The sequence below is a fragment of the Solanum stenotomum genome, chromosome 1 (assembly GCF_019186545.1).
Source record: "Solanum stenotomum isolate F172 chromosome 1, ASM1918654v1, whole genome shotgun sequence".
NCBI lineage: Eukaryota > Viridiplantae > Streptophyta > Magnoliopsida > Solanales > Solanaceae > Solanum > Solanum stenotomum.
The window spans coordinates 28,739,217-28,750,833 of NC_064282.1; positions in this window are offsets into that span (position 1 = coordinate 28,739,217).

Here is an 11,617-nt window from a genome sequence, read left to right on the forward strand (position 1 = left end):
AGAACCTCAGCCTGCCTCCTCTATTTTCCCAAGCTACCCAAATAAACCCCAAGATCGTATATAAGTTAACCTTGCTATTCAATCAGTGCTCAACAATCGAAGGATCGAGTATAGAAACCTAGCAATTAATTACTAGCTGCGAAAAACAACAGAAACACCAGCATCCATGTGCTACAAAACATAAGGAAAAGAGAAAAGATAAATAAAGTTTTTTTCAAATCACAGGCCCAAGAAGGGCAATAAACCAAAATCAAGACCTCTACGAGGTGTCATCATCAGAATCGAGATCCTCCGGAGGTACCAGGCCTATCACGGCCTCGTCCATAAAAGTGAAATGCTGGAAATCTCCTTTCTCGACTAAGGGAATCTCCTACTCGGGGGCGACGCAGGTGAACATAATCCTCACCACCTTTCATATCCTGACCATCAGGAGATCCCTCTCCAAGCCCTTCCTCCTCTCCTGGCACAGCTCGCGATGGAGCATCTCGACCTCCAGGGCGGTGCTGGGTGAAACCAGGGTGGTGTCAACAAAGAAGCACCCTAATCTCTTTCGGACAGCCGTTAGGTCCTCCTCTACCCGTGCACCTGATAGTGGGGGCTGGGACCGGGTGGGACAAGTGTCGTCGCCTCCCTCGTCGTCCAACTCTGCAACCGCCTGATTGCTACTGGCCCTGTCCGTCCTTCTCCTCTTGCTCCAAAAAGTAAAGCCATGTCTAACCAAAAGAGAGTGAAGGGGGGGGAGGGATCCATAAGAAATACCTCATCAGTATCTAATAGGGGCACCCCCGCTTGTTTGCACAGCCCAATCACGAGTCTGAGTAGGAAAAATGCCTTCTTGTTGCCTCAGTAGAACATCTTTCACTCTGAAATAATTTGTGCCCCCACATTCAGCTCAATGCCCTGCACTGCGCACGCCACCACCAAGGCCCGAGGAAATGTTACGTCTGTGCGGTTGCCCGATGGGCGGATCCTCCCAGTAACCAACTGTAGCCACCTCTTAGCATCAGGTGACTAGCCCACGCTAGTGATACCCTCTATAGTAGGCCAATAGACTTTGTATCGATGTGCAGGCTCCACAAGTGCGTCTCTTAGCCAACCCAGATCCATCTCCCTCAGCTTGGCCTCGTACTATGCATTCGAGGCCTCGAGCACCTCTAGTACCTCATTAATGGCAGTAGCGTTCAGGGGAGGCTGACTCCCTTAATGCAAATGGTAGGATGGGGATCGTCCCAGCGAATAGTGGGTAGAATGGCATAGAACTCCCTCACCCAGTCGGAGCGTGCAACAGGATCCTTAGTCAGTGGAGCCCATTCGAACTCCATTATGCGAGAATGAAAGGCAAACGCCTTCTCCTCCAGTCTAAGAAAGACAAAGCCCCTCTCACATCAAAACTTGTTGTTCTGATAGTCAGGGTATCTTTCCCGACTAGCAGCATCGAGAAATAAGACAAGAGATAGAATTTACTCGTTAAGACCTGCCATTTAGAAAAGCCTGCAAAAGTTTTGAATATGTATATGTTAGAAGGCCATGAGAGTGGGAAATATCCGGTTTAAAGAGAAAAAGAATTTTTTCTAGTTTAAGGGACTCAGCCACTGCCCCACGGAATCCCGCTATAGCAGCCCAAATCCCACCATAGCTGGATGAGAGAGGCCGCTGCCGCGAGATGAAGGGCGCTAGAGTGGCCTTCATCTTGGACATGGTGCCTCTTCATCCCAAAACCTCCGATTTTCACAGAATTTCAGCAGATCAGAGTATATTAAGTACCCTAGAACCTAAACATGCAGTCATATTAACAAAATAACCCCTAAATAATGTTCAAATCCAAGTTTCTATTAAGAGACCCTTCAACTTCCCCCACCCATTTTGGTACCAATTCGATTGTATTTTTACAAAATCCTTACGTCTAGGACGTTGTGGAGACGTTAGGGACGTAAAGGAAGTACCCATGCTACGTTTTCATAACAAATCAAGCAACCTAGTGTCATTTTCGATAAACTACCCGTAAATTTATTCTAATCAGTCGTTTAATGTCATGCAATCATGGTTAAGTAAGTAGTGAAGTAAGGAGCGTAAGGAACAATATTATTACCTGAGTTTTGACGTCTGAGGAGAGTGATTGAGAGAGTTTTGGGAGTGTTTGAAAGTAAAAAGGAGGAAATGGGGAAACCATTTCCATTTCCCCCCCTTTATTGTTTTCGATCTCTCGCTATAGTGGGAGATGTCTCGCCACAGCGCCCCCGCCCTAGTGAGAGGGTTGCCACCCTGGCGGGGTCAGGCTGTGTAAATTATATCGCAATTCTTTTTCGGGCGTTGCGTCATGTCCTTAATCGGTCCTTTGGGTATAAAGCCTTTCGTGATTCAGATTTGAAAAACCTTCCTCATTCGTGATTTTATAAAGGACCAATTCGTTAGTTAAAGATACTTCGAGATAGGGTGTGTAATGATCCGTCCACTAGTCGTTCGGGGACGAACGAGGGGTAAATTGATATCTATTGTAACGACCCGAACCGTCGTTATTTAGGCAAAACAAAAACTTTGGGAAAATACTAGACCACTGTCCTGCCTGGGTGGACTAAATGCCGCTAGGGCAGCGGCACCACAGTGGGGTAAGTAGCTGCCAAAGAGGGTTGGGCGAGACAAAATGTAAATAACGCGAAATATTATTTTCTCATTCTTTCAAAAACACCTAAATTAGACGTAAATCACCACAGAAACCCTTCAAAAGCTACTCTAAGCTTGGGAAAGAAGGAGAAAGAGATTTCTAGCATGGGGATGGCGATAGCTTGAGGAATTTCGGTCAAATCCACTGTCGCATCGTCGAAAACCAGAAATTCATCTATAATCCCTTTGCGAATACTTGGCTCCCAAGTAGGCTAAGTTTAATTATTGAGTAGTTATGAATTTGTTATTCACTGCGTAGTATGATGAAATTGATGGTAGAATTCATGATTAGGCTTTCGTGCACCGAATAAGGGTTGATTGTGCGTATAAATGGTATATTAGACGTATACCATAGGAGAAAACCCTAGTTTTGTGGAATAGGGTTGAGGTGATGGTTGTGATTTCATGTTGTGTAATGTATGTTTGTTCTTGCTTCATTATAATACATGTATGTATGCGAATGTTGCATTATTGGTCACACTAATTGTAAATGAGGATAGCTGAATGATGAATGCCATGAGTCATGACTTGATTGTATGATTTGAGAATATACTTGTGATTGTGATTGTGCCTTGTTGAATGGATCGGGTGTTGCGTTCCGACACACTAACTTGGATCGGATGCCACGTTCCGACATAATTATGGGATCGGTTGCCACATTCCGACATAAACATTGGATCGGGTACCACGAACCGGTACACTAATAGTTTGGGTTTAGGTTCCATGAGAGGACCATTGACTTGTTTTATATGTGTAATTGCTCGTATTATTCATAATGTGGAATTGGACATGTTTCATGAATTGTTTAGTGGGTTATTCCTTATGTTCTATTATGTAGGGGTTACGATGTTGAAGTTAATTGGAGATATCATGTTGTGTAGTGAATTGTGAATGGTAGAGACCCAAACCAGGTTGTAGCATGGTAAAGAAAAGCTAAGAGCGTGCTATACTTGGTAGCTAGAATGTGGTCGTGGTTATTATTGTTAAAGTTGGGGGTAGTAATCCTTGATAGGCGAAATATGTGTTTACAAGTTGAGTGGATATGGGAGCGAAGTGTAGGCTTGTCGTGGGTGTTGACCGGGTGGGTATTAGTTATTTGTGGAACGCCTTTTAGAAGGATAGAATGAGTAGGTATGACCAAGAACGATGCGAGTATGGTTAGAGCTTTCGAGGCGGTTGGGAATATAAGGTGGATGAACGATTAGTCTTATTGCATGNTATCATGTTGTGTAGTGAATTGTGAATGGTAGAGACCCAAACCAGGTTGTAGCATGGTAAAGAAAAGCTAAGAGCGTGCTATACTTGGTAGCTAGAATGTGGTCGTGGTTATTATTGTTAAAGTTGGGGGTAGTAATCCTTGATAGGCGAAATATGTGGTTATAAGTTGAGTGGATATGGGAGTGAAGTGTAGACTTGTCGTGGGTGTTGACCAGGTGGGTATTAGTTATTTATGGAACGCCTTTTAGAAGGATAGAATGAGTAGGTATGACCAAGAACGAAGCGAGTATGGTTAGAGCTTTCGAGGCGGTTGGGAATATAAGGTGGAGGAACGATTAGTCTTATTGCATGTTTCACCAGTTAATTTCTTATATTATGCGGTAGGTATTCGGGTTGACCGATGATGCCTACCAGTACGTGTGGTTGTACTGATACTATTCTTGCTATGCCTTTTGGACATAGTCTGGATGCAGATTCGGTGATGTTTCGTAGGTGAAAACAAAGAAAATCTCCAGCAGCTCCTATTTTTCCTCCCGCATGGTGGGAGCTGTGTCTTTTCATTATTATGTCTTTCATTGTACTCTTAGTAGCTCTTGTACCTGTTTAGACTAGATCTCAGAGGGTGTTAATTACTTTACAAGTCTTAACTCTAAGTCGTTTTAACTCTTGTTTAATAAAAACATTATATGAAATTCCTTTATTCTGTAGTTTTCCAAATATTCCATATGATTTTTAACTATTGGGATATGAGGGTTCTCCTACTTAGGTGTTAGGGTAGGTGCCCGCATGGCCCGGTGGATGGGTCGTGACAATAAGTGTCGTTCTTCTGGGAAATCTGGACACTTTCAGATAAGTTGTCTGATACGTAAGGTATGGTTTGAGAAGAAAGGTAAGTATTGTGCTTTTACATGTCTTGAATCAAATTTGACTGGAAGTTTTTATAATATCTGATGGATTGACTTTGGTGTACTAGTCATGTTTCTTCTAATATGTTGTAGGTATTCCTAATAACACAGATCATAAAGAAAGGAAAGATTTGTGTATATGGAAAATAAAGAGAAGGCTCCAATTGAGGCTCTCGGGACTTATCGTTTAATCTTCGATACTAGAAGTCACTTAGATTTACTTGAAACTTGTTATGTACCTTCTTTTTTGAGAAATTTAGTTTCTTTGTATAAGTTAGATAAGGCTGGATATTCTTTTAATTATGGTAGTGGATATTTTAGCTTGTTTAAGAATAATCATCTCATTGGTACTGATATTCTTTGTGATAGCTTATACAAAATAAATCTTGATAATCTGTTTAGCAAAACACTCTTAAATTTGCATCATAATATTGGAACTAAACAAAGTTTGGTGAATGAACAATCTTCTTACTTGTGGCATCAACGTTTAGGTCACATATCCAAAAAAAGACTGAAAAGATTAGTTAAGAATGAAATTTAGGTTTTTATGGATTGTATTAAAGAAAAACCAACAAAACATACAAATAAAGGAGCCATAAGAAGCATACAACTTCTTGAAATTATACACACTGATATATGTGGTCCTTTTGATATTGCATCTTTCACTAAGAAAAAATATTTAATCACCTTTACTGATAATTTTTCACGTTATTTGTTGCATGAAAAATCTCAAGCGATAAATGCTTTAAAGGTATTTATTAATGAGGTTGAAAGACAACTAGACATAAAGGTGAAAATAATCAGGTTAGAGAGATGTGGTGAGTATTATGGAAGATACGATGAAACTGGACAACACCCTGGTTCATTTACTAAATTACTAAAAAAAATCATGACATATGTGCTCAATACACAATGTCAGGCACACCACAAAAAAATGGTGTGTCTGAAAGGTGTAATCGTACATTAATGGATATGGTTAGGAGTATGTTGAGTAATTCATCTTTACCTCTTTTGTTGTGGATGTATGCTTTAAGGACTATCGTTTACTTGTTAAATAGGATTCCTAGTAAAGTAGTTTCAAAGACACCTTTTGAACTGTGGACTGGAGAAAATCTAGTTTAAGGCACCTACATGTTTGGGATTGTTCGGCAGGAGTTAGAATTTTTTAACCCAAAAAAAAAGAACCTGGATTCAAGAACAATCAGTGTATTCTTCATTAGTTGTCCATAAAAATCAAAGGGGTATAGATTTTACTATCCTAATCATAGTACGATAATAGTTAAAGCTGGAAATGCTAGGCTCATTGAGAATGGTGAAGTTAGTGGGAGTGAAGAACCACTCAATGTGGAAATTAAATAAGTTATGATACAAATTCTTCTACCATGCACTTCTTTTAAAATTGTTCTTCCTGAAATTGTTGTACAACCTAACAATTAACAAGAACAACAAATTAATACTCCTATTATTCACAATGAAGTCATAATGATGAACCCACAATAGATGAACCACAAGAAGTAGCATTAAGAAAATCTCAAAGACAAAAGAGATCTACTATTTCTGATGATTATTTGGTATATATACACGAGTCAGAAATTGATTTAGGAATTGATAATGATCTAGTTTCATTTTCACAAGCCATTGAAAGTAAGAATTCTGATGAATGATTAGAAGCTATGAAAGATGAATTGAAATCAATGAAACATAATGAGGTTTGGGACCTTGTTAAATTGTCCGAAGGTTGCAAAAGAGTTGGGTGTAAATGAGGCTTTAAGACCAAACACGACTCAACTGGCAACATTAACCGTCACAAGGCTAGACTTGCTGCCAAAGATTTCACTCAAAAAGATGACATCGACTATAAAATAACATTTTCACATGTTTCTAGAAAAGATTCACTCAGAATTATAATGACTTAGTAGCTCATTATGACTTAGAGCTACATCAAATGGATGTGAAAACAACTTTTCTGAATGAGAATTTAGAGGAAGAAGTTTATATGAATCAGGGGTTTCCTTTCAAAGGAAAGGAACACATGGTGTGTAGACTTAAAAAGTCAATATATGGACTTAAACAAGTTTTTTGGCAATGGAACCTTAAGTTTAATGAAATCATTGTCACCTTTGAATTTAAGGAAAACACTATTGATTTGTGTATATATCTGAAGATCAGTGGCAATAAATTTATTGTATTAATTATGTATGTTGAGACATCTTGTTTGCTACTAATGATCTTGGTTTGTTGTATGATATTAATAAAGATCTCTCTAACAATTTTGACATGAAAGATATGGGAGAGACAATCTATGTGATTGGGATAAAAATATTTTGAGATAGATCACAAGGATTATTGGTATTTTCTCAGAAAGCCTATATTAAGAAAGTGTTAGAGAGATTTAGAATGGAAAAATGTTCATCAAGTCCTGTTCCTATTTAGAAAAGAGATAAATCTAGTCTCAATCAATGTATAAAGAATGAATTGGAACGTAAGCACATGAAATATATTCCTTATGCATCAATAGTTGGGAGTCTAATGTATGCCCAGACATATACGAGACCATACATTAATTTTGTTGTTGGAATATTGGACTGTTATCAAAGTAATTCAGAAATGGACCACTGGAAGGCTGCAAAAAAAGTGTTGCGATACTTACAAGAAATGAAAGATCATATGCTCACTTATAGAAAATCTGTTCATCTTGACGTGGTTGGATATTCAGATTATGTTGATTGTGTGGATATAAGAAAATCCACACTTGGATATTTGTTTTTGTTAGCTGGAAGAGAAATATCATGAAAGAGTGTGAAACAATTTGTTATAGTTGCATCCACTATGAAATCTAAGTTTGTGGCATGCTTTGAGGCTACTGTGCATGCTAATTATTTCAGGACTTGGACTAGTCGACAATATAATCAAGCCGCTAAAATTTATTGTGATAATACTACTACACTCTTCTTTTCAAAAGATGATAAGTATTCAAAGGGTGCTAAACATGTCATGCCCTGAGCCTACACCCTGGACGTGGTCAGCACTCGGAGACCATCGCTGGCCCCAAGCGGACCCTTGGCCTGGCTTACTTAACTCAGTGAAAGACTTAACTCAACAGAATAAACTCAATGCAATAGTTTAAATGGTAACATCTTACCAAAATGACAACTTATGTCTCAAAACAAAGTATCTGCAAATACATAGATGAGAGACTCAATACTAACTGCCTGACTGTCTATGAAGCCTCTATAATACTGAGATGGATATAGGGACAGACCCCACAACATCCTAATAGAGCAAAACTAGGAAAGCGAAATAACAGAGTCCTCTGAAATGCAAGGAGGCTCACCACTGACTCTGGAGTTCTCAACTAGATCAACGGCGTGCTGGATGTTGATCCTGGTTACCTGTATCTGTATCATAATAAGATGCAGGCTAACTGGCATCAGTACATTAAATGTACGAGTATGCGAGTTGGAAAGCTAAACAACAACTTAAGTTTGAAAGGAGTACAAATGAACACTTACCTTGGCTTTGTTTAACTCATGAACAACTGAACTCAATATAAAGCAATAAGACACATGCAATATATATAAAGCTTGTAAAACAGTGTAAACAACTTAGTTTGTTAAAGATAAAGCACTAACAAACTCAACTTTACTTAAATATAAAAGTAATATAACTTTTGTGGGAGATTCTCTAACCGACAACCACCACTATGAGCCTAAGTGGTGATACAACGTCTTGCCCACGCTGCCAGAACTGTCCTATACTTTGCCATCATATAGAACGCTTAACTTAGTGGATCCACTAGTCTATGCTAAAAACATCTTAAGGATTTATCTAAAAAGTATGATCCTTTACTACCCATGATGGCTACATGGTTTATGGAGACTTGAGTTAATATGAACTCGCATCCCCATATCGGTGCTCAATACTACTCCCAAAATATACTTAGCTCATATGTTTGTAAAAAAAAAACTCTTTCTTTGAATTAAGATAATTACTCAAAACTTAGATTAAAAGCTCTCTTGGAATCGACGTTCCCTTTTCTTGCTCAAATGTGAAAACATTTATAAAATCTTTGGAAATACTTAGTTCCCTTATAGCTTTTTGAGAAATGGACTCAACTCTTTACTCTTTGCTTAACTTGAAACTTGAGCCTTAAAACGAAGTTAAAACGTTTGTTAAAGACTCTTGAAAACTTTAAGAAACTTGGCTTTGACTTGCTTCTTAACTTCTATACTTTGACTTTTAACCTCTTTGACTTTGATCTTAACTTTCCTTGAATTGAATTATGGATTCAAGGTTCATGATCTCATGTTTATGGATGATTTCATGATGTTTAGATGTACCTTAGAGTGTTGGAAACAACTAGAAAACATATGTACAACTTAGGAACAAGTACGGAAAGGTGGGGAACAAATGGGGAGAACTAGCATCCCTGGCGCTCTAAGAGGCGCGGGGCGCCAGCCCTCAAACTTCAGAGAAGTCTGGCTGGCGCGACACGCCAGAGGCCAAACTTCAGAGAAGTTTTTGTGGCGCTCTGGTAGGCGCAACGCCCCTGCCTTTTTGCCCAGCGACTTCCGACTTTTCTCTTCCGTTCTTCCTCTCTAAACCTCCCTAACTTCCATAGTTCCTTCCCCAAACACTTAGGATCAATTGTACCCTCAATATACAACCAATCTAACTCAAAAAAAACTCGGAAACATGAATCAATTCACCCCCAAGCATCAACAACTCAACCAACAAGAATTTTACAATTTGTTCTTCAAGAACCTTACTTCTTCAACATGTAACCAACTCAAAACAATTGGATTGAAACAAGTTGGTGTATGGATGAACTAACCCAACAAAAAAAGATCTCACATACCTTAATTGGGATCACCCCCGACGAATTCCACTTGCAAGCTTGGATGATCTTGACGAATTCTTGCCTTTTTCTCCCGTTCTTTCTTCCTTTCTCTCTTCTCCAAGCCCTAAGCGTTCTTAAATTTTCCAAAACTGATTTAGGTTCTGTTTTTACCCCAATAAATCCCTAAAATCAAATTAGGAAATTAATTAGGGAAAAGACTACTTTGCCCTTCCCTAAATCCGGATTGGGACTTTGCTCAATCCAACAACCCAACTTCCGAAAGGCATATCTCACTCATATGATGTCGAAATTGTGCAATCTCGGCGGCGTTGGAAATATCTCTCCAAGGTCTTTCCAACCATATCAAGAGATTCTCCTAACTTCTCCTGAGCTAGGAGTTATGGCCGTTTGAAAATGGCCAAAACTCACTTTCTTAACTTAGACAATTTCTAGATTTCCTTATTCTTCCCAAAAATCAATATTTTCATATTTTAAACTCTTTATAGCCGTTTCTAGGTGCGAGATGTTACAAAACATATGGAATTGAAGTATTTTTCGGTTAAAGAAGAAGTACAAAAATATAAAGTGACAGTTGAACATGTTAGCACCAAGCTTATGATTGTCGATCCTTTGGCAAAAGGATTATCACCCAAAATATTTGTTGAACATGTTGAAAGAATGAGCATTATTGATGGCAATGAATGACTTTATGTAAATATTTTATCATGTTCATGTAAATTGACATTTTGAGCCCGATATATGTATATATATTGTTACCTGTTTTCTCTTGTATATTTAATGTTGAGAATGATGATGACAGGTTTTGACTTAGATAAAATATTCTAAGCATTATTGTGGACCATTATGTATTTTAAAGGTTGTATTAGGTAGTAGACTAATATTGTAGTGCATGGAAGGGACTATGCCAAATAAAGTGGTGTACAATTGCCATGACTCATATTAGTTGATTTACTTAATGAAGACGAATGATGTTGGATGTAACATCAATTGTGCACATGACGATTAACATACATATTAAACCATTAATTTAAAGATTGTGCGCCAAATGGGAGAATGTAAATTTTTATGGTCCACATAATTATATTTTGGTTTAATAATTAATGTAAGTTAAATCCTAAAGATGGAAAATTTACCTAGTAAGTTTAAACTACCCATAAAGACGGGTAAGGAAAGTTACCTAGTAACTTTCAACTACCCATAAAGATGGGGTGTTGCCTGGTAGTTTTAAAACTACCCACCATCTCCACTACTCACGATGATGAAAAGTGAGAATAACGTTAAAAAATTCTCTTGATTAAAAGGGTCCTTTCTCTGCCATAACCTATAGTTTTATTCATCAAAGATATATATATATATATATATATATGTGTGTGTGTGTGTGTGTGAGAGAGAGAGAGAGAGAGAGAGAGAGAGAGAGAGAGAGAGAGAGAGATAATCATATAGTTCTACGATCATGAATAATTGATAGGATTTATGGATGTTTAGATTGTCTATGTTTTCACAATCTTTTGAATCCGTACATTTAAGTCCCATCGTATTAAAGGGTAAGATATCAGATTAAAATTTGGGTGCATTATGATGATAAGATGTTCGGTTCAAGTCCTAACAAATTATGACTTAACACACCTTCTTAGGGACAATACATTGAGTTCGAGTCTCAGTGTACTATTTGATGATAAGATGATGACTAAGGCAAAACAATATACTTTTGATTAAAAGTCATAAAATTCCTCCAATTGATTTGAATAACTCTCTTATGTGATTATGGTAGTAGTATGCATGAAAGATGACAATGATTATTGCGGTTGTACAAATGAACATTGCCGATATGACAAAAGACCAAATAATAATAGTTATCAATATGGTAAAAATGTAAAATACTATGGGTTCTCCGATAATCCTTCGAAATATGAATGTAATTTTTGTCATCAAAATAATATGAAAGGTCATTAGACACGCGATTGTCGTATGA